The 24,208-nt window shown below is 44.0% G+C and overlaps 1 long non-coding RNA gene across 2 annotated transcripts in view; it reads right to left on the bottom strand.

Annotated features, from left to right (window-relative positions):
• Positions 1–23,930, bottom strand: part of LOC126061571 (uncharacterized) — a 41,665-nt gene extending 17,735 nt beyond the window's left edge. The window contains exons 1-4 of one of the 2 annotated variants that reach the window (XR_007513833.1): positions 23,680–23,930; positions 23,430–23,568; positions 21,318–21,465; positions 3,375–3,485 (exon numbers count right to left, since the gene is read on the bottom strand). This is a non-coding gene — a long non-coding RNA (uncharacterized LOC126061571). Of the gene's footprint in view, positions 1–3,374; positions 3,486–13,597; positions 14,643–21,317; positions 21,466–23,429; positions 23,569–23,679 lie in introns of those variants that run through there. The other variant, XR_007513832.1, reaches the window with a different exon arrangement.
• Between the last annotated feature and the right edge of the window lie 278 nt (positions 23,931–24,208).

Below are 24,208 nucleotides of genomic sequence, written 5' to 3'. Positions count from 1 at the left end.
TTTCAACTCTTTAGCTCTGCCAGCAAGTGCCTGAAGGCAACCCACTCCACCAGCAAGCCTCCTGTCTGAAGGTACTCAGCTCTCTTTTGCTCCATGGGCAAGCAAGCCCACCACAGCCATCTGCCAGTCCTGTGGTTCCTGTCACTCATACTGCTGCCACTGCTTCTCTGCCTACTGGGCTCTGCTGTGGTTATTGCTGTTTCCATCCCTCACCTTCTTCAGTGTTACAGCTCTCCCTCTCTCTCTCCTGTGCCTAGAAGGTTCTCAGAACACGGACCACAGGTCCAAAGGACACGCTCTGCTCCAGGCTCTCCTTGATGGTAGTGAGGTCACCCCTCAACCTCTGTGAGATTGGCCCTTATATTCAATTTCAAGGGATGGCCCTCCCAGCCAGATCAAGAATTGACCAATCCCCTCAGTAGACTACAGTCACTCAATTTGTATACTAATAGATCAATTCCTACAAGGTCACTTACTATTGGATGTTTATATACCCTATTTGCATAGTATATTGACCAATCCCTTGCAAGATTGTGGCCTAGCCAATCACTTTGGCAAAATTATAAACCTAAGGCCAGAAAGACCACATATAAGAGAAACCCACTGCACTGCACATAGCTTCCAGTATGGTAGCAATACACAAGCCACCACAGTACAACAAACTGACAAATGGGTGATGGACTGACAGACATCAAAAAAACATTACTAACCACACCAAAGAAGACATTCAGACTGCTAACAAACACATGAAAAGATGCTCGCAATTCTTAGCCATTGCTGTCATCGTTAGGTGCCATCAAGTCAGTTCCAACTCATAGTGACCCTATGTGCAACAGAACGAAACACCGTCAGGTCCTGTGCCATCCTCACAATCATTGCCATGTTCCAGTGCATTGTCGCAGCCACTGTGTCAGTCCCTCTCATTGAGGGTCTTCCTCTTTTTCACTGACCCTCTACTCTACCAAGCATGATGTCCTTCTCCAGGGATTGGTCCCTCCTGATAACATGTCCAAAGTGTGTGAGATGAAGTCTCTCCACCCTCACTTCTAATCAGCATTCCAGCTGGACTTCCTCCAAGACAGATTTGTTTGTTCTTTGGCAGGCCATGGTATATTCAATATTCTTCACCAACACCATGATTCAAAGGCATCAACTCTTCCAGTCTTCCTTATCCATTGTCTGGCTTTCACATGCAGATGAGGCAATTGAAAACACCAAGGCTTGAGTCAGATGCACCTTAGTTCTTAAAGTGACATCTTTGCTTTTTAACACTTTCAAGATGTCTTTTGCTGCAGATTTGCGCAATGCAGTGCGTCATTGATTTCTTGACGGTTACTTCCATGGGTGTTGATTGTGGATCCAGGTAAAATGAATCCTTGACAATTTCAGTCTTTTCTCTGTTTATCATGATGTTGCTCATTGGTCCAGTTGTGAGGATTTTTGTTTTCTTTATGTTGAGGTGTCATCCATACTGAAGGCTATGGTCATCGGTCTTCACTAGCAAGTGTTCAAGTCCTCTTCACTTTCAGCAAGCAAGGTTGTATCATTTGTATATCACAGGTCGTTAATAAGTCTTCCTCCAATCCTGATGCCCTGTTCTTCTTCATATCGTCCAGCTCCTTGGATTATTTGTTTGGCATACAGATCGAATGAGTATGATGAAAGGATACTGCCGTGAAACACACATTTCCTGACTGTAAATCATGCAGTATCCCCTTGTTCTGTTCAAATGTCTGCCTCTTGATCCATGTTCAGGTTCTTCAAGAGCACAATTAAATGTTCTGTGCTTAACAATGTTATCCATGATTAGTTATGATCCACACAGTCAAATTCCTTTGCATAGTCAATAAAGCGCAGTTAAACATCTTTCTGGTACTCTGTGCTTTCAGCCAAGATCCATCTGACATCAGCAATGATATCCTTTGTTCCACATTCTCTTCTGAATCCAGCTTCAATTGATGCAGATTCCTGTCAATGTACTACTGCATTAGCCATTAGCAAGGTGCAAATCAAAACCACAATGAGATACCATCTCACCCCTGCAAAAATGACACTAATCAAAAAAAAGAAAACAACAAATGCCGGTGAAACTGTGAGGAGATTGGAACTTTTATACAGTGCTGGCATGATTGTAAAATGGTACAACCACTATTGGAAAATGATATGGCACTTCCTCAAGAAGCTAGAAATAGAAATAGCATATGATCCAGCAATCCTACTCCTAGGTATATATCCTAGGGAACTAAGAGCAGTGACATGAATAAACATATGCACATTCATGTTCATTGCAGCACTATTCAGCAAAAAGATGGAAACAACCTAAGTGTCCATTGACGGATGAATGGCTAAACAAAATGTGGTACGTACATACTGTGAAATACTATGCAACAATGAAGAATAATAATGAGTTCTCGAAACATAACAGGGATGAATCTGGACGACATTATGCTGAGTGAAATAAGTCAATAACAAAAGGACAAATATTGTATGATACCACTTTTATAAAAAGCCTAGAATAACTTTACACACAGAAAGCAACATTTTTTGATGGTTACCAGGGGTGGGACGGGGAGGGAGGAAGAATCACTTATTTAGATAGTAAATATGTGTTAATTCTGGTGAAGGGAAAGGCAATACACAATATGTGGGAAGTCAGCACAACATAATCAAGGTAATGAAGAACTGAGAGGTAAGCAAGAATAAAGGACAACAACGATAAATGCTATAACACATACCATTCTGCAACCACAGTAATAAAAAAAAAATAGCAACACAAAATTTGTGAGTGGTTACATAGCTAGATATGCATGCTGTATCAGTGTGGGAGGCATATGGGAGTACGTGTGTGTAGTTGTGGGCATTTGTATATACATACATACTTGTATGTCCTGCATATATATATTCATATGTATAACAGAACACCTGGGGGCACAGTTATGGAAACTTCTTAGACATATCCAAACACCTTGTGGAACTAAGCTACTGGGCTTGAAGGCTAAGGACCACAGTCTCGGGGGACATTCTAGATCAACTGGCATAACATAGTTCATAAAGGGAATGTTCTACATCTTAGTTTGGTGAGTAGTGTCTGGGGCCTTAAAGGCTTGCCACCAGCTGTCTAAGAGACGACTATTGGTCTCTTCCCGTCTGGAGTGAAGGAGTGTGAAGGAAACCAAAGATCCATGGAAGCAATTAGTCCATAGGACTAAGGGCCCATACAAACCACAGCCTTCTCTGGCCCGAGACCAGAAGAACTAGATGGTGCCCGGCTACCACTAACAACCACTCTGACCGGGGATACAATAGAAGGTCCCTGTTAGAATGGGAGAAAAATGTAGAACAAAACTCAAATTCATAAAAAAGACCAGACTTACCGGACTGAATGCGACTGGAGGAACCCCTGAGACTGTCACCCTAAGACATCCTTTTAACCTGGAACTGAAGCCACACCCGGAGGTCACCTTTCGGCCAAATAAGCGATTGGCCTATAAAATAAACAATAACATGTGCTCCCTAGAACAATCAACTATATGAGACCAAACGGGCAACATTTGCCCAAAGGCAAAGATAAAAGGCAAGAAGGTCAGGGAAATTGGAGGGACAGAAAGGGGAGGGCAGGGTAGAAATGGGGAGAGTGCTGACACATTGAAGGGATAGCAAACAATGTCATGGAACAAATTGTAGATAAATTGTTGAATGAGAAGCTAATTTGCTGTGTAAACTTTCACCTAAAACACAATAAAATGTTCCAAAAAATTACTACCCATCCTCTGCTAATCACTGTTTTAAGTGCTCTAGATACAGCTGCGTGGAAGACAAAAGCTCTCTCCTGGAGCCCTGTGACTTAACAGGCTGTTCAACTAGGGGTCAGCTTGACATCAGCTTCTAAAACTTGAGGATTCTAATAAGGACGTTGCCGGATAGAATAATTCACTCAGAGGTGATGAGGGGCAGCAGTCTTCTAAGATGACTGTTCGTGGTCTACTTTAATGTGTAAAAGAGTAAGGAAGGTTCCAAATTTACACTGCATGTAGCAGAGCTTCGATAAAAAAATTTTTTTAACAGCTTTACTGAAATATAATTCACATTCCATACAACTCACCCGTTTAAAGTCTACAATTCAATGGCTTTTAGTGTATTTAGTTATGCAAACATTGCCACCATTTTAGAGTATTTTCATGACCACAGAAAGAAACTTGTACCCATTTGTAGTGACTTTTGCGTCCCCCAATCCCCCAGCCCTAGGCAACCACTAATCTACTTTCTACCTCTATAGATATGCCTCTTCTGGACTTTTTACATAAACAGAATCACATGTAGTCTTTTGAGATTGGCTTCTTTCACTCAGCATCATGTTTTCAAGGTTCATCCATGTTGTACCATGTATTGGTACTTCATTCTTTTTTATTGCCAAATAAAATTCTCTTTTATGACTATTGTTGTTAAGTGCCGTCAAGTCGATTTCAACTCATAGTGATCCCATGTGACAGAGTAGAACTGCTCCGTAAGGTTCTCTAAGCTGTAATCTTTATAGGAGCAGATTGCCAGGTCTTTTTTCAGATGAGTAGCTGAGTGGGTTCAAACGGCCAAACACCACATTTTATTTATCCTACGATCACTTGATGGGCATTTGGGTTGTTTCTGCTCTTGGGCCATTTTGAATAATGCTGCGTTGGACGTTTGTGTACAAGTTTTTATGTGGACAGTGTTTTCATTTCTCCTGGGTATATACTGAAAGTGATTGACTGCTAACTGAAAGGTCGGCAGTTCAAAACCACCAGCAGCTCTGCAGGAAAAAGACGTGGCACTTTGTTTCCATACGGATTTACATCATTGGAAACCCTAGGGAGTCAATATGAGTTAGAATTGACTCAACAGCAGTGGGTTTTGCTTTGGGTATATACTGAGGAGTGGAATTGCTGAGTCATATGGCTCGACTACTGGCCAAAATTTGGTGGTTCAAACCCATCCAGATGTGCCTTGGGAGACAGGCCTGCTGATTTTCTTCTAAAAAGTCACAGTCTCGAAAAACCCGATGAAGCAGTTCTGCACTGCACACATGGGGTTGCCATGAGTCAGAATAGACTCAATGGCAACTGGTTGGTTGGCATGATAGTTCTACATTTAACTTTTTGGGGAACCACCAAAGTTTTCCACTGTGGCTGCACCATTTTACATTCCCACTGGCAATGCACAAGGGTTCTGATTTCTCTGCATCCTCGCCAACATTTATTATTTTTCAAAAAATTTTTTTTAAATTAGCCATCTGAGCGCATGTGTGGTTCAAGCATAACAACAATTGCGAGGATGGTGCAGGGCCAGGCAGTGTACACAGGGTCTCTATGAGTCAATGGCACCTAACAACAACAACAACAACAAAGTGCATGTAAAGCAGTTTTGATTTACATGCCCATAATGGCTAATGATGTTAGCAACTTTCATGTGCTTATTGGCAGCCTCGGTAATTTTAGCCTGGAATTAAAATTATCCAGTTCAGGGGTTTTCATATTTGCCTGAGCCTTAGAACTCTTTCTTCAAATTAGAATTCATAGGAAATTCTAATACATAAAACAAAGAAACCTAGAGCTGAGGGTCAGGGTGGGTGAAAAAGTGAGAAGGAACCAAGATTGAGGCCACCCTGCCCAATGTCTTCCCGGGAGCCTATCAGCGGTAGCTCCTGAAACTACTAGAACTTTGTAAAGCACAGTTAAAAAACCACTAATTAGGGCATCAGGAGATAACTGACAAGACGGGGCAGTAAATAATAAGGATGTGACTGGCCAGCCAGAATGAATAGTGTTTAGTGATCTGATTTTCCTAACCAAAAACAAACCTGCAGGTCTAATAGCAACTGAACAGAATATTTGGACATAACATCATTTCTGAAAATCTTGTCTTTTATTGGACAAATATTAACTGAGTGCCTTTTTATGCCAAGTTTTCTAAGATCTGGGATTAAAGCAGTGAACAAGAGAGACAAAGCCCTGCTCTCGAGGAATTTACATTCCATAGATGGAGACCAACCAAGGAGAAGGCAACAAATAAATAAAAAAGACAGCAGAAAGTGTGTTTTTGTTATCTAGTGCTGCTGTGACAGAAATACCACAAGTGGATGGCTTTAAGAAACAGAGGTTTATTCTCTAACAGCCTAGTAGGCTAGAAGTACAAATTTAGGATGTCAGCTCCAGGGGAAGGCTTTCTCTGTCTGCTCTGGAGGAAGGTCCTTGTCATCATCTTCCCCTGGACTAGGAGCTTCTCCACGCAGGAACCCCGGGGCCCAAAGGACACTCTCTGTTCCCCAAGGCTGTTTTTTTAGGTGGTATGAGGTCCTCCTGTCTCTTTGTTCACTTCTCTCTTTTATATCCCAAAAGAGATTGGCTGAAGACACAATCCAATCTTGTAGACTGAGTCCTGCCTCATTGACACAACTGCCACCGAGGTATGATTTACAACATATTGGAAAATCACATCTGATGACAAAATGTTGGATAATCACACAATACTGGGAATCATGGCCTAGCCAAATTGATACACATGTTTCTGGAGGACACAATTCAATCCATGACAGGATGTCTTACTTTTCTAGGGCTACCATGACAAACACCACAAAGTAGGTGGCTTTAAAGAACAGAAATTTATTGTCACAGAGAACAGGTTTATTGTCACACAGTTCTGGAGGCTACCCAAACCCACTGCCGTCAAGTCGATTCCGACTCAGCTGGAGGCTAGAGGTCCTAATTCAACCCTTGTTGGCAGGGTCTTCGGCTCTCTGTCTGCTCTAGGGGAAGATCTTTCCTTGCCTTGGAGCTTCTGGTAGCCCCAGGCACCTCTGTGCTGTATGTGATTCTGTCCCTTCGTCTGTTCTCCTCTTTTATAAGGCACCGCTAAGAAGTGATTAGGACCCACCCTACTCTAGTATGACCTTGTTAATTTAACTGATTAAAAAAAGACCTGTTTCCAAACAAGGTCACAATCACCATGTCTTAGCCTGGGTTCTCTAGAGAAGCAAAACCAGTGAAGTGTGTGTGTGCGTGTGTGTATGTACACACACACAGAGAGGGAGGCAGGGAGAGAGAGAGATTTATCTCGAGGAATGGCTCATACAGTTGTATTGTAGAGGCTGGCAAGTCCCGCGCTCATGGGTCAGGTGTCAGGCTGGAGGCTTTTCCTGACTCACGTAGCAACAGGGGCTGACAAACCCAAAATGGGCAGGTCAGATGGCAGGTTAATGGTTCACAGGCTTTGTATGCCAACAAATTCCAAGATAAGCAGGTAAGCTGCTAGCTTAAGCCCCACGAGCTGGAGGTCAGATGATGATGAGCCAGATGCAGGATCCAGAGCAACAACATCCATGTATATACTGGAGGCAGGCCACACCGCCAAGGAAACTCCATTTAAACTGATTGATTGCTCACAGTAGATCTCATCATGGAGTTGATTTCATCATTACATTACTGCCAAACCACTGATAATCATGACCCAGCCAAGCTGACCCACAACCTTAACCATCACAGTCCACGACTTGTCAAATTGGCACATGTACACATCTCCTTAAGCCATATACAATCTCTAAATAAAGACAATTATGAAGTCATGCTTGTGCCTAACATGAGACAGCATGCATACAACTGCAGATGCACTAACCCTGTTTACATATTATATTTTATAAGTGAAGAAAACAAAAATATTTGATGTACACATAAAAGGAAAAACACAACAATTGCAGTTCTCATTTCTGCAACTGGTCACGTGGTCACAGCTGGTATTTAGAACTACCTTCTTCCACCATCCATTCCTTATTCCCTTTACCCTCAGCAAGAACCTCAACTGATCATGGTTCTTTGCCTGGCGGGGTGAAAGGTCTGGGCCGTTAGTTGTCATGTCAGAATTGGGTTGCTGTGGTTTTCCACTGACTGTAATTCCAGGGCATGGTAATCACATCTGCCTTAAGGGATCTCCTGTATTCCAGGCATACTCTTCTTTACCTCTATTATGTAATCTCAATCTTATTTCCTCTTGGTAATCAGGATTAATTACACCAGTCAATATGGTAACTCCCTTATTTGCCTGTAGATTCACAGGCATAAGCAGCCCAAAGTGACCAGGTGGCATTCTTAACTTCCGGTTCAATGGAATCAGTGATGTGTCTCCAGGTGGGAGCATTCCTCACTTTGGAACTAATGACTCTAGACCTGCAGAGCATAAGATTGTGGGGACTGGAAGCAAAAAATTTGTGAGTGGGTCACTAGGGATAATAGTGAATGATGCCACTCCCTTTTGCACCTCTTGATTCCTAAACCCATGAATTCTGGCTATGAGAGAAACAGCACCACATATTGGACCCTGGTTTAGGGCATATACAGCCTCCTGGAGAACATTGCCCCAATCCCACAAGGAATTGCCACCTAACTGGTGTCATAACTGTGTCTTTAGAAGACCATTCCATCATTCTATCAAGCCTGCTGCTTCAGGATGATGGGGAACATGATAAAACCAGTGAATTCCATGAGCATGGGCCCATTGCCGCACTTCATTTGCTGTGAGGTGAGTCCCTTGATCTGAGGTGTTGTTGTGTGAAATACATGATGGCAGATAAGACACTCTGTAAGTCGACGGATGGTAGTTTTGGCAGAAGCATTGCATTCCGGGAAGGCAAATTCATATCCAAAGTAAGTGTCTATTCCAGTAAGAACAAAACACTGCCCTTTCCATGATGGAAGCAGTCCAATATAATCAGCCTGCCACTAGGTTGCTGGCTGATCACTTTGAGGAATGGTGCCATATTGAAGACTCAGAGTTAGTCTCTGCTGCTGGCAGATTGAGCACTCAGCAGTGGCTATAGCCAAGTTGTCCTTGGTGAGTGGAAGTCCACGTTGCTGAGCCCATGCATAATATCCCTGCCATCATGGTCACTTTGTTCATGAACCCACTGGGCAATGACGCAAGTGGCTAGGGAAAGAGGATGACTGGTTTCCACAGAGTGCGTCATCCTATCCCCTTGATTGTTAAAATCCTCCTCTGCTGAGGTCACTCTTTGGTGAGCATTCACATGAGACACAATTATATTCACTTTTCTGGCCCATTCAGAGAGGTCTATCCACCTACCTCTGTCCCATACATCCTTGTGACCAATTTTCCAGTCATGTTCCTTCCAACACCTGACCATCCAGGCAAACCATTGACCACAGCCCATGAATCAGCGTAGAATCGCACATCTGACCGTTTCTCCTTCCAAGCAAAGTGAACATCCAGGTGCACTGCTTGAAGTTCTGCCCATTGGGACCATTGTCTTTCAGGGAGGTCCCTAAAAGGGGTTATAGTACTGCTGCTGTCAACTTTTGAGTTGTGCCTGCATGTCTTGCAGAACCATCTGTAAACAGGCACGAGTTTTCTCTTTTTCAGTCAACTGATCGTAAAGAACTCCCCATGAGACCATAGGTGCAGACTGGGAGAGGGAAGGTAATGTGACATGAGTGGAGACCATGGGCGTTTTGGCCGTTTCCTCATGCAACTTACTTGTGCCTTTAAGTCCTGCTCAGGCCGGATCTCGTATATACCACTTACATTTAACAATGGAGTGCCGCTGTGCAAGTCCAACTTTATGACTCTGTGAGTCAAACAACACCCAGTTCATGATGGGCAGCTCAAGCCACTTGGTGACTTAGTGTCCCATGGTTAAGTGTTCAGTCTCTACTAAGGCCCAATATCAAGCCAAATGCTGTTTCTCAAAAGGAGAGTAGTTATCTGCAGAGGATGCCAGGGCTTTGCTCCAAGATCCTAAGGGTCTTCGGTGTGATTTACCAGTAGGAGCCTGCCAAAGACTCCAAACAGCATCTCTATCTGCCACTTACACTTCAAGCACGATTGGATCAGCCAGATCATGCAGCCCAAGTGGCAGAGCAGCTCCCATAGCAGTCTGAACCTGTTGCAGAGCCTTCTCTTGTTCTGGGCCCCACTCAAAACTAGCAGCTTTTCAAGTCACTTGATAAATAGACCTGAGTAGCACACCCAAATGAGGGATATGTTGCCTCCAAAATCCAAAAAATCCTACCAGGTGTTGTACCTCCTTTTTAGTTGTGGAAGGGGCCAGATGTAATAACTTATCCTTCACTTTAGAAGAAATATCTTGACATGCCCCACACCACTGGACCCCTAGAAATTTTACCGTTTATTTTTGTCTGATAAATTTTCCACCCTCTAACATGCAAATGTTTTGCCAATAAGTCCAGAGTCATTGACACTTCCTTACTGGGTCCAATCAGTATAATGTCATCAATGTAATGGACCAGTGTGATGTCCCGTGGAAGGGAAAGGTGATCAAGGTCCCTGTGGACTAAATTATGACATAGGGCTGGAGAGCTGACATACCCCTGAGGTAAGACAGTGAAGGTGTATTGCTCACAGACAATACTCATGATTTTGGGGTTTATTAGGGAAGAAACAGGTTACAGTTCAGGTTCAGAAATGCTCAGGATACAGTACTTCCATCAGGACAGCTTTTTCCCAGCTGTGCCACAGATGAATCTCTCTCTGATCCCTCGGCCTCTGCCCTGCTCAGGCAAGTGTTACAAAGCTCTTTTAGCTCTGCCAATAAGTACCCAGAGGCATCCTACTCCACCAGTAAGCCTCGGCCCAAAGGCACTCAGCTTTCTCTCTCAGTGGGCCAGGAGGCCCAATGCACTGTCTCCTGCCAATCTCTCCTGCCACCATTTCTCTGCCACCCCTTCTCACTTTCTTCAGTGTTACAGCTCTCTTCCTCTTGGTCGCTTGGTTCCAGAAGCTCCTCAGCGCAGGCATCCTAGGTCCAAAGGACACACTCCACTCTTTGCTCTCCTTCTTTGGTGATTGTGGTGTGCTCTCCTTCCTGCCCCCGGGGATTGCTCATTTCAAGCCCAGCAGAATGGCAAAACTGACCAATCCCCTTGGTGGGCTACAATTGCCCTATTTGCATAGTCCCAGCCAATCACTTGAGTGGAAATTACAAGACCATGAGGAGAAAGTCCATACAAGTTGATCCATTGCACTGCACTTTCCTTGGTTTTGATGACCTTGACTGTTCTGAGGAGACCTGCTCAGGTATACTGTAGAATGTTCCTCAACTGGGAATTTTTAAAAATAATTTATTTCATTTGTTGTTGTTGAGATATACACAGGTGAACATACACCAATTCAACAATTTCCATGTGTGCAATTCAGTGACACTGATTACAGTCTTTGAGTTGTGCAACCATTCTCACCCTCATTTTCTGAGTTGTTACTCCCCCCTTAACATAAACTCACTGCCCCCTACGTTTCTTATCTAAACTTGAATTACAGTTGTCAATTTGATTCTGTATGGGTGTGCTTAAAACCTCAGGTAGACATTCCTTACCACCTAAGCTAAATTATTGTTTGGCTTCAAGAAGAGTTCAGGGATTATCTTCAGTTTAAGGTTTAAAGATTATACTAGGGCAATAGTTTCATGGGTTCGTCCAGCCTCCATGGCTCCAGAAAGTGTGGATTCCGTTAGAATTTGAAATTCTGTTTGTATATTCCCCCTTGTGATCAAGATTCTTCTATAAATTCTTTGATCAAAATGTTCAGCAATGACAGCCAGGCACCATCTAGTTCTTCTGGTCTCATTGCAAAAGAGGCAGTTGTTCATGGAGGCAATTAGCCACACATTCCATATCCTCCTTTTATTCCTGACTCTGTTTCTTCCTCTGTTGCCCCAGGTGGGTAGAGACCAATTTTTGTGCCTTGGATGGCCGCTTGCAAGCTTTTAAGACCCCAGGCACTACCCAATGAACTAGGAGGTAGAACAGATGCAGTGAACCCATTATTAGGCCAATTAATTGGGATTTCCCATAAAACCATGACCTTAAACCTCTAAACCAAGGAACAAAATCCCATGAGGTGTTTGGTTGTACATAAGCAGCCTCAGCAGCTACTCCCTTTTGTTGTTGTTGTAAATATATCTATCACACAACTTCTGCCAATTCAATCTTTTCTAGTTGTAGAGGTTATTGACAGCAATTACAATAATTGGCTATGCAATGCTACCCTTAATCAATGTGATTGGCCCATCACCATAAACCAAAACTCAGTATTCCTTAAGCAATACACCCCCCCTTCCTCTTCTCTCTTGCCCCTGGTAACCACTAATAAACTTTGGTCTCTACACATTCGCCTGTTCTTGTCTTTTTATATAAGTGAGGTCATACAATGTTTGTCCTTTTGTGATTGACTTATTTCACTCAGCATAATGTTTTCCAGCTCTATCCATATTATAGCATGTAACAAGACTTCGTTTTTCTTACTGGCTGAGTAGCATTCCATTGTATGTATGTCTGTTGGCTCCTATATCCCTTTGACATCACTGTGGTGTGGTTTTGGGTTTTTTTTGTTTGCCTTTTTTATTTTTTTGAGCTCCTTCTTTCTGGCATTACAAGATGCTCCAGGCACATCTTGTACGTTTCCTACTCCAAGCCTAGAATCAGCCATTTGTCCAAGGAGGCCTGGTTCCTTTTAAAGGAGGATGGTGTTTAGACACTAGGATCCGGGATCCTGGTGTGCTTATTGCTGTTGGGGTGTCATTGCTTCCAGGCCGTCTCAGGCAACAGGGTATACTTGTGTATACTTGGTTTATCTTTTAAAAAAGATTGTTCTGTCAGAGTTTCAGGTAAATAAGTCTGACAGATTTTTCATATCTAATTTTTGCTCCTTCCCTGAAGCCCACCAAAAGTATGAAAAATAAGTTTGTATTAAAAGCATAAACTCATAAGGGCAGAAGAGACAATAAAAAGCTTTTGAAAGCTATAAAGCAGGACAAATGGTAACTGATTTACAGACTCATAAAAATAAAATCCTAAAACATCAGTGGGAAAAGCCAGAAGCAACCCAATTTACAAGGCAGAATTCTCATAAAGTTCAGGGATTGGCAAAGCCAGGCCCCCTGGAAGTGGAGGAGGTAGAGAAGGGAATGGAATCGGTTTAAGAAGCAGTTTGCTTTCTAAATCTTCTCCCCTACTCCACTCTGCTGTGTCACTGTTACCATTTTGCAACCCAGCAGAGGACTAGAGATTTATTTATTGCTGAAAAGAAAACAAAGAGCCTTCAGTTTAGGGGAACAACTGAAGGCAGATGTAATTTCTAGAAAACAGGAAATAATAAAGCAATGTCTTTATGCAGAATGGTGAGATTCCTAAATCTCTTCTCCCATTTTCTCCTCGCTTCTGGCTCATTTTCCTACTAACAGGCTGGCTTTTGCCCTCCAGGTAGGAGATTGGAAGAGTTTTCTCTGGGAAATCTGACCAGCCCAATTGGACAGATCTAAAGATGTTTAAAAATGTGAGTTCCTTACCCAACAGCCAGATCACCCATAAGCTTACCCACATGCTGAGAGTTTCTAATCAACTTTTTAGTCTTTCGCCTTTAATATGAGCAGACATCAAAGGCTTCCCACTGATGTGAGGAAAGCATCTCACATGAAAAAGAGAGAATAAGGTGAACAGAAGAAAAAAAAAAAACGCAACTGGGAAAACAGCAACTTTGTAGGAAGAAGAAAACTTACGCAAAAAATTATCAATCTTTAAAACAATTTATCATTAATATCCTTAGCGATGTGAAACAAGATGTAGTGGTTTTAAAATATGCCCACAAATTCTTTGACAGTCCTCCCTTCAAAGGTGGAACCTAACTCTCCTCTTCTTGAATGTGGGTCAGTTGGGTAACGCATTTCTAATGCACAGAACGTGGATGAGCTGACTGTGTGTGCCTTCCAAGGCTAAGTCAGAAAAGGCATTGCTGCTTCTGCCTTGTGCGTTCTTGGGTTGCTTGCTTTAGAAGAAGTCAGTTGCCGTGTCAGGAGGACATTTAAGCAGCTTGAGCAGAGGCCTAGTGGGAAGAGGGAAGGAGGGACTGAGGCCCCTTGCCAAAAATAAGCATCAACTCTTCAGACATATGAGTGAGTTATCTTGGAAGTAGATCTTCCAGCACCAGTCAAGCCTGCGGGTAACTGAAGGCCCAGCCAACACCTTTTTTTTTTTTTAATTGTACTTTAGATGAAGGTTTACAGGGCAAACTAGTTTCTCGTCAAACAATTAATATACATATTGTTTTGTGACATCGGTTGCCAACCCCACATGTCAACACTGACTCTCCCCTTCTCGACCTTGGATTCCGTATAACCAGCTTTCCTGTCCTCTCATCCCTTGCCCCTGGGCTGATGTGCCCGTTTTATGGGCCTGTCTAATCTTTGGCTGAAGGGTGAACCTCAGGAATGACTTCATTACTGAGCTATAAGGGTTTCTGGGGTCCACACTCTCAGGGTTCCAGCCAACATCTTGACTACAGCCTTATGGGAGACCCCAAGCCTGAGCACATCCAGCTAAGGCTCACTTGAATTCCTGACCCAAAGAAATTGTAAAACAATAAATGTTTATTGCTGTCTTAAACCTCTAGTTTTGAAGTTGTTTGTTATACAACAACAGAAGATGAGTGCACATGGCCCCCAGACCTTCTGTTGGCCCAGGACAGGAACCATTCCCGAAGCCAACTCTTCAGACATGGGTTGGACTGGACAATGGGTTGGAGAGGGATGCTGGTGAGGAGTGAGCTTCTTGGATCAGGTGGACACTTGAGACTATGTTGGCATCTCCTGCCTGGAGGGGAGATGAGAGGGTAGAGGGGGTTAGAAGCTAGTGAAATGGACACAAAAAGAGAGAGTGGAGGGAGAGAGGGGGCTGTCTCATTAAAATATAATACTAATAAAATAAATAATTGGGAGTATGTAGCAAGGTGTACATAAGTTTTTCTGTGAGAGACTGACTTAATTTGTAAATTTTCACTTAAAGCAGAATAAAAATATAAAAAAAGTGAGTGCAGAAGAATAGAATCTACAAAAATGGACATTTAGAGAACAAAAAAGAAATGATCTTCATGAAAGCAGAAATAATAAACACAGCAGATGGTTAGAAAATAAATTTGAGGAAATCTCCCAGAAAGTAGAGCTAAAATAGATGGAAAATAGGAAAGAAAAGATAAGAAAATGAGAGAATCAGTCCTGGAGAGTCAAACTTCTAAAAAATAGGAGCTCTTGAAAAAGAAAAGAGAGAAAACAGGGGTAAGAAACTCATCACTGAAATAATGCAAGAAAATCCCCAAATCAGAACTGAAGGATATGAGTTTCCAGGTGGAAAGGCCACACCAAGTATCCAGGACAATGTCTGAAAATAGAAGCATGCTAAGGCATGTCATACAATTAGTTCTCTCTCAGAGCACCAGGAATAAAGAGCTCCTACAAGTTTACAGAGAGAGAGAAAACGTTCAAATGATCAAGAATCAAAATGATGTCGAGCCCTCATTTTGGTGGAACACATCTTTTGTTAGCTTTCTGAGACAGGATATGTGGGAGGTAACTTTTCTGAAGTTATTAATAACTTAAAATGTGCATTCCACCCTCACGCTTGGGTTAATAAGTACAGAATTTTAAGTTGGAGATATTTTTTCCTTCAAATGAGCCTTTTAAAAACATTTTGGCAACTCTGTGGAGAATCTTTACAGGGGGTCAAGAGAGAAACCAGGAAGACCAGTTAAGGGGCTAATGTAGTAAGTAACCCAGGTGGGAGAGGACCATGCTGAAACTGAGGTGGAAAAGGTGAAGACAGAGAAAACTGGATAAATTTGGAACATGTCTTCAAGCTTGAGTTAGTAGGATTTGCTGATGGATTAAAAATGAGGGATCAGGGTAGAGAAGAATCAGAGAAAACTCCTTGACTTTGGCTATAGCAACCCAGTAGATGAATGGGCCATTTACTGAGAGGGAGCGGGAAGACTGTATCTACCTCATTTCCCTGCCCCGAGGGTGTGGGAGGCTAGCAGCCTCAGTCTGACTGGGCTGCAGGGGAGAAGAAGAGTCCTCAGAGTTAGACCAAGTTTTAATGAGGCCAGAAAGTGAAGAGGGCTTTGTGGAGATTTGGATATTGTGAGAGATTGAATCAAGGGAGAAAAAGCCCGAAGCAGAGTTGGGGTGAGCCTACAGGAGGGGCGAGATGACAGATCAAAAATAACGAGACTGTGGATTTAACCACAGCTGGCCTGGTCCAGGTTGGTAGCTAACAATGATATTGGTGGGTTCCTAAGACTTTGTTTGCCCCCTTGAAATCTAGCCTTTGTGCCAACATCCCTGTGTCCACGTCTCAGGAAATTGCCCGTCCCCTTGTTGAAATTCTACTAGCCCAAATCTGTCCTCAAGTGACCTGTGCTCATTGGTCCTTGATTTATCAACTACACAGTGCAGAGCACCTCTACCTCCATGCTTGCTCACCCTGGGCGTAGTGGTTGAGAGCTACCGCTGCTAACCAAAAGGTCAGCAGTTCGAATCCACCAGGTGCCCCTTGGAAACTATATGGGGCAGTTCTGTTCTGGGTTGCTATGAGTTGGAATCAACTAGATGGCAATGGGTTTTCGGTTTACCACACCTTGGCAAGAACAATTCTTTAGGCCACCAGTGAGAAAGGTCAACTCTGACAGTGGGTTCCAAAGACTGAGCCCAGATTTTTTTTTTTTTTTTATTGCAATTTTGCAATTCAAAGAGCTCTTGCCACCTCAAAGGCCTCCATAGGGTCTTTCTGATGATCCACCAACTGGAAGCCTTCTCAGATACCAGATCTTACTTATTGTTCTTGTCCCTCTTTCTACAACAGAACATGATTGTCCCCTTCTTTGAACTCCCCATAGTTCCATTCACTTTTTTTTTTCTCCAATTAATATTTGTTGAGTTCCACTATGCTTCAAAAGAGCGCTGGTGGCCCAATGGTTAAGTGCTTGGCTCCTAACCAAAAGGTCAGTAGTTTAAACCCACCAGCCACTCCACGGGAGAAAAGACCTGGTGATCTGCTCCTGTAAAGATTGTTGTTGTTTTGTTGTTGTTAGGTGCGGTCGAGTCGGTTCTGACTCATAGCTACCCTATGTACCACAGAACCAAACACTGCCCGGTCCTTTGCCATCCTTACAATCATTGTTATGCTTGAGCTCATTGTTGCAGCCACTGTGTCAATCCATCTCATTGAGGGTCTTCCTCTTTTCTGCTGAGCCTGTACTTCACCAAGCATGATGTCCTTCTCCAGGGACTGATCCCTCCTGACAACATGTCCAAAGTATCTAAGACGCAGTCTCGCCATCCTTGCTTCTAGGGACCATTTTGGTTGTAAACATTACAGCCTAGGAAACCTTATGAGGCAATTCTACTCTGTTCTGTAGGCTTAGTATGAGCTAGAATCAACAGCACACAGCAACAACAAAAACTATGCTTCAGATCCTGAGATATCGTAGTGAGCAATAAAGACACAAAACCTCTCTTATGGCACTTATGTGTTGTATTATAGTCAATAATGTGTTTGTTTATACATTCAACGAAAACATTCACTGAGCACCTACTAAATGTCAGACTCTGTACTAAGCGATGAGTACACAACCATGCCCAAAACACAATCCCTGCTTACTTTTGGTAGAGGAGACAAGCACATCAGCCAAGAACGATGAAACAACATGGTAAAGACTTGGATGGGTGGGTGGGTGGGTGGATGGAAGGATGGACGGATGGACGGATGGACGGATGGACAGACGGATGGATGGTGAGGAGAGTGAGAATGAGTGAGAGAGAAAGAGAGAGGCACAGTGGTTAAGGAATTTATGTCTATGTCTTAGCTTCACTCTACTCTGAGCTCCAGAAGGAGAGAATGACGTCTGATTCAGCTTTGTCTTACATACCAGTAAGTGCACCACAAGCATTTACTGAATTAATATAAACATGTCTCCTTTCTAGCTGTAATTCAACGCATTATGGGCTCCCCTTCCAGCCTGCCCTTCCCCTTTCCCAACTGCGACCATCCAGATCCTTGTCCTCTGGTCTTCCTTCCACTCCTGCAACTTCAAAATGATGGCGCTCCTCCAAAGCCCCCCCCCATCACATGGCATCAGCCCTTCTGCAAATTTACCCCTTGTAGGTACAGTAGAGCCTGTCTCTTCAGATGAAGGGCTAAGGGGAAGAAAACCAGAAAAGGCAGTTTTACTAGCTCCCCCAGGACATGCTTTCATTGAGGGTCACAGGGCCCTCCAGGCCACCCCCACCAATCTTGTTAATCTGGCCCTCTCCTGGGATAATCCTAACCAGACCAGAGCAGGGACAGGCTGGTCAGCAGAGTGTGACCTGGCCCCACCCTTTGCAGTTACAGTTGCCCTCTGTGCTCCGGCACTGATGATAATCCAGCCGAGCAATTTGTTGGGTTCGTGACTGGAGTCTGTTTGCAGAGTGCTGGCACCCAGCATAGCCAACAGGGCTGACGTTTTTGCTCCATTCTCTGGCCCCAGCCCACGGGACCACACCTACCCACCCACAAGTGAGGTAGCCCAGGTTACTTACTCAGTGCTTCTGTGATTACAAAGAGGCCTAGGCCTGGGTGGGAGAGCCTCGCCCCATCCCTCAGGTAGCTTAGGTGCCTGAAGAACACAACAGGGCCCCGTTGGAGGTCTCTGGGAGAGCAGCTAAGGCATGCAGCGGCCTTGGTTGTCATAGATACCAAATTGTAGAGCAGGCCCACTTCCCTCTTCCCAGGATTCCTTGTGTGGAGCCTCATCAAGCCACTCCGAGCTTGTCCATACTTGCCCCGTGCACCTAAGTCTAGCCTCAGCACCAGCTTTAGCCCTGTCTTAACCCCAATAGGCCTGGGAAAAGTGTTTCAGATATGATGTTTCCAGCCGCTGTGTCCATGACTGCACTGACCCTCCTCTGAGCAAAAATCTTGCCATCATCGTTGCTTTCTCTCTTCCTTGTGCCTCACAGCTAATCCATCAGCACATCCTTTCAGTTTACCATCAAAATACTAATCTACTCATTTCTCGCCATCTCCACTGCCCCACTCGTATCCATGGCACCATCATCTTCGTCCTGAACCCCCACAATGGCAGCCTAACTGGCATCCCAGCTCCACTGGTGTCCCAGCTCCACTCTTGGCTCCTACACAGGTTCTCCATGGCCAGTGGAGTGAGCTTTTTAAAACATAAACCAGATTGGGCTGCTCCCCAATTCATTACTGCGGTCTCCCACCACTATTAAAAAGACACCCCAAGTCTTTAGCTTGCAGTCAATACCCTGTGTGTTTTGGTCCCTCCGCGCCTACCTCTTCAGTCTCATCTGGCACCATCAGGCATTCACTGGCTTTAGCATGCCAGTAAGCTGTTGCTGTCAAGTCAACTCCAACTCATGGCGACTGCATGTGTGTCACAGTAGAGCCATGCTCCACAGGGTTTTCAGTGGCTGATGTTTTGGAAGTAGCTCGCTAGGCCTCTCTTCCATGGTGCCTCTGTGTGGGCCCAAGCCACCAACCTTTCTGCTAGCAGCCAGGCACTTAACCATTTTCACCACCCAGGGACTCCAGCTTTAACGCACAGCTTTTCTGTTTCTCCAAAACACCCAGCTTTGAAGAGAGATCCGGGCAGCTGAGGTTGGAATATGTCTGCTGTGTCAAGAAGCAGCAGGGGAGCCAGTATTCTTCTTTCCTCTCTCCCTAAAATATGAGATCTGGGCCCATATTCCACCTCTGCTCAAATCCTTTCTGTTGCTCCCCAGTGCCCTCAGGGAAAGCCCGGGGTGGATGGTGGGACACAAGATAAAAAACCACCCAGCTTGCTCCAGTCGTAGCCCCAGCTACTGTTTCCTCTTCTCATGGCTCAGTCCTCATCAGACAGGCCTTGGCTCAAATCTCACCTGTGCAGAGAGGCCTTCAGCAAACACCCCACCTAAAATAGACCCCCTTCCCACCCTAGGCCACTCTGTAGAGCATCATCCCGCCATCTTGTCTTCAGAGCACTTAGCTCCACCTGACATTAGTCAGTGTCCCTCTTGACTTGTTTATTATCTGTCCCTCGCCAACTCCAACTCGAATGTAAACTGCCCAAGGACAGAATTCTTTTCTCTCCTGTTCAAATGTGTATCCCTAGCACTTCAAACGAGAGATGCTCAATAAAAACGTTTTTGAGAAATGAATGATGCTAACAACTTAGGTATCGGCTCCACTCTTACTCTAAACTTAGGCCCTCCAGGTTTCTGTAAAATATTTGTAAAGGCAGTGCAGGGTATGAATATTATTCAACAATAAAAGGAATAAAGTACATGCAATAACATGAGTGAACCTAGAAAATGTTGTGCTAAATGAAAGGAGCCAGTCACAGAAGACCAGACATTGTATGATTCCATTTATATGAAATGTCCAAAATAGGCAAATTCATAAACACAGAAGGTACATTAGTGGTTGCCAGGGGCTGGGGGAGAAGGAGGGAATGGGGGTGACCGCTAATGGGTACTGGGCTTCTTTTGGGGGTCTTGGGAATGTTCTGAAAGGAATCCCGGTGGCAGTGGTTAAGCACTTGGCTGCTAACGGAAAAGTTGGCGGTTAGAGCCCACCAGCTGCTCTGCAGGACAAAGACGTGGCGGTCTGCTTTCATAAAGATTACAGCCTTGGGAACCCTATGGGACAGTTCCACTCTGTCCTACAGGGCCGCTGTGAGTCAGAATCAACATCGTGGCAACAGGGTTTTAAATGTTCTGAAATTAGGTAGTGATGACGGTCGCACAGCTTTGTGAATAGACTAAAAGCCACTGGATAGTACACTGTAAAAAGGCGAATTGTCTAGTATGTGAATTACTGCTCAATAAAGCCGTTATTTTAAAACATTAATATATGCTTATTGTAAATGATTCAAACAGTGCCAAAAAAGTAAAAAGAAGAAATTGTAAATCACCTTAAATCCCACCCCTAGGGGGAAAAAAAACCCTAGAGGGGGTTGGAATTGACTCGATGGCGGTGGGTTTGGTTTTTGGTTGGAGAGAGCAACTGATAACTTTTCGGTGAGTGTCCTTCCAGACAGTTCTTTGCCGATGTGTGTACCTACAGACGGACAGAGCTGAGTTTTTCTCCACCTTTTCTGAGACTAAAACATCTGAAAGACTTGACATATTTCCTGAGGACCCTGGGCTAACCTTAGGAGTGTGGCCGGGACCAAAAACAAGCTTCTGAAGGGGCTGTCAGGAGCAGGCCATGGAGATGGGCAAAGGGCTCTATGGTTTACAGAGACCCACCAGGCAACTCTAGTATACCAGAGAATCCCTGAACATCTTGCAGAAATTGCGTAACATTATAGACACCCTGCTCTTGCCTGCTGTTTTCACTCAACTGTGCATCTAGACAGCTCTTCCTGTTGGTACGGGAAGCTCTACACCCACCCTTAACAACTGCATCACAGTCCACTGTGTGGTACGGCATGATTTACTTACAGACCTCTTTGATAGGCCACCTCTTCTAGGAAGACTTCCAAGGCTACCCCAACCAGTGTGGGCTGCTGGCACCATCTCTTCAGTGTGACGGGAACTCCTGGAGGTAGGCCTATGTACTGCTGCTGCCTTTGTTTCCTCCCTGGACTCCAGGACTGCCAGGTAAATATTTATGAAATGAATGAAAAGAGAATGAATTGACAAGTAATCTGAATAGATCAATTAAAGGGTAAATCTGACCCTGGAGCAGATCCCCAAAGAGTCTCCAAGGTTGTGGATAATAAACTATTTTTCCTCTATATTTGAGAAATTTTTAGAATTTCTTTCCTATGTATCGCCTCCTTCCTTTTGCTTTTTTTTTTTTTTTTTGGTGTGTGTGTGGTAAGTATATAGGTAATAAAACATTTGCCATTTCTATAATCTTCACATGTACAGTTCAGTGACATTAATTACATTCATTATGTTCCACTATCACAAGTAACCGTTTCCAAATTTTTCCATCACCTTAACAAAAGCTCAGTGTTCCCGAAGCATTCAGCCCGCCTTTCCTCCTCCCTCCTACCTGACCCTGGTAACCACTAATAACTTTGATCTCTGTACACTTCCCTTTCTGGATCTTTCATATAAGTGGGGTCATACTATATTTGTCCTTTTGTGACTGACTTATTTCACTCAGTATAATGTTTTCAAGCTTCATCCATGTTGTAGCATGTATCAGGACTTCATTTCTCTTTGTGGCTAAGTAATATTCCATCCTATGGATGTACCACATTTTGTTTATCTGTTCATGTATCGATGTATCTATTCATACCACCAAGTCAACAACAATATCCATTGACATTCAGTAGATGCTTTAAAATGAAAATGAAGTACTTATACATCAGTGTTCATTTATTGCAGCACTACCCACAATAGCCAAAAGGTGGAAACAACTTAAGTTGTTGAATCAATAAGCTCTTCCTTTTGATTTTACAGCATCTATTGAATGTCAATGGATAAGAAGGCATTATCCTACCCATTTTTGCATGGAATAACTGAAGTTTAGAGAAGTCAATGTCTTACTCAGTTTCCTACGGCCTTTAAGTGTGAGTCCTAGACTGTTTTGCTCCCCGGCAGTGCTCAATTCAGGGACCTTCCAAGAGTTACACTGGGTCTTCCTTCACATGAGGGGACACAATAAAAAAGGCACAATAGGTGCATCGAACTACAGTACAAGTCCTGATTATCTAGGTTACATCATGTCCCATGAAACTGAAGACTTTCGTATTTTAAAATCCTGTTATTACCAGTGGTTTATCCCTATCCCAGAGTCCCTGAGTGGTGCAAATGGTTAAGCAGTGGACTACTTGCCAAAAGGTTGGCAGTTCAAATCCGCTCAGAAGCACCTTGGAAGACAGGCCTGGCAATCTGCTTCCAAAAGGTCACAGCATTGAAAACCCTACAGAACAGTTCTACTATGTACACATGGGGTCGAAATGAGTCGGAATCAGCTGGCAACTAATAACAACACCATCAGTATCTTATCCCTTGCCCACTCAAAGACCCTAGCCTTAAGCATTATAAAGTAGGACAGACGGGGCAGGGCTGCACTAGGAGCCTCATCTCTCTTCCCTCGCACGAGGTTATCCATGAGGGGATGGGACCTCTGAGCAAGGATCACCCAGAGATTCTCTCCATGTAGGCACGTGATGTCTAGAACAATGTGGTCTATGGACCGGTGCTGGTCCGTGTTTAGAAACTTTCATATCAATTTGACAGAAGAATTTTATATCTGTTGAGTCAAATGACCAAAATAAAAAGAGGGACTTGTAGTTTACATGTCTTTTTTTTCTTTTCATTTTATTAAATTCTTTCTTATCACATTTTGCAACAGTATTAGATGGAAAATTAAAAACGAAATGAAACTGGTCCTTCACCACAAATAGTTTGAGAAGCTGTGGTCTAGGAGATCTGGGCAGGTGTCCAAACTCCACCTCTGTGCTCACGATTTGGCCTTAGGCAGGTTACCTAACCTGTGTGACTCTTCCGTTCCCTCAGAAGTAAAATGGGGATAATAATAGAACCTACCTCATAGGGTGCTTGTGAGAATTATGTGAGATAACATATGTAAAACACTTACACACGTAACAGGTAGTAGTTCCTCCCACCCCTTCTCGTTCCTTTCCATGTCTTCTGCTGACTCTGGGGTGATATATTCTGAATCCCAGGGAGACAGAGAGATGGAGCAATCATGTCTGGAGACAGGCAGATTCACAGCTCTAAAGAGTCAGGGAACAACAAGGCGAGCTAAAGGATCCCTTCTAGATGGAGGAAGAGCTGAAAAGACTGAGCTCAGCATCCCATGGGACTGTTTTAGGGAGAGGACTCACCTGTCTTAATTAGACCTTGAGCTCCTTGAGAGCAGGAAACCCACTTCTAATTAGCTTGTTAGGCCAGTCCTTGGCCTGCCAGTCAGCATCCTGGAGTCCCTTTGGAAGACCTGCAGCTTGCTCAATTAATGGCGGGTCACTGGGGTATCCCAGGTGTTGGGGGTAGATGAAGGTGTGGGAGAGGAACTGCAGCTACTATGGTGGAGTGGCTGTGGGAGGTGAATTCAGCAGAGTGAGACAAGTGGGCTGGAACCCAGGAGCTCGAGGGGCAGCAACAAAGCTGCTCTCCCAGGTCCGATGACATGCTTCACTGGACTTCAGCACTATGGGTTTGTGGGAAGTGGTACTGGGCAGCGGGCCATGGCCTTGGAGGACCTTAAGTCATTCCTTCTAGGGCTGGGGAAAAAACTGGGGGCTGAGAGCAAAAATCAGGGCGCTTTGACACTCTATGGGCAATAGGCAATATGTCCAGGGGCTACAAGCCCTAACTCTCCTTGGGGGTAGGAACCTCTTCACTCGGGGTTGGTTA

This window comes from Elephas maximus, chromosome 18 (assembly GCF_024166365.1).
Source record: "Elephas maximus indicus isolate mEleMax1 chromosome 18, mEleMax1 primary haplotype, whole genome shotgun sequence".
Classification (NCBI taxonomy): domain Eukaryota; kingdom Metazoa; phylum Chordata; class Mammalia; order Proboscidea; family Elephantidae; genus Elephas; species Elephas maximus.
Note: the sequence above shows the minus strand (reverse complement) of the source record. Positions and strands in the feature narration are given on the sequence as shown.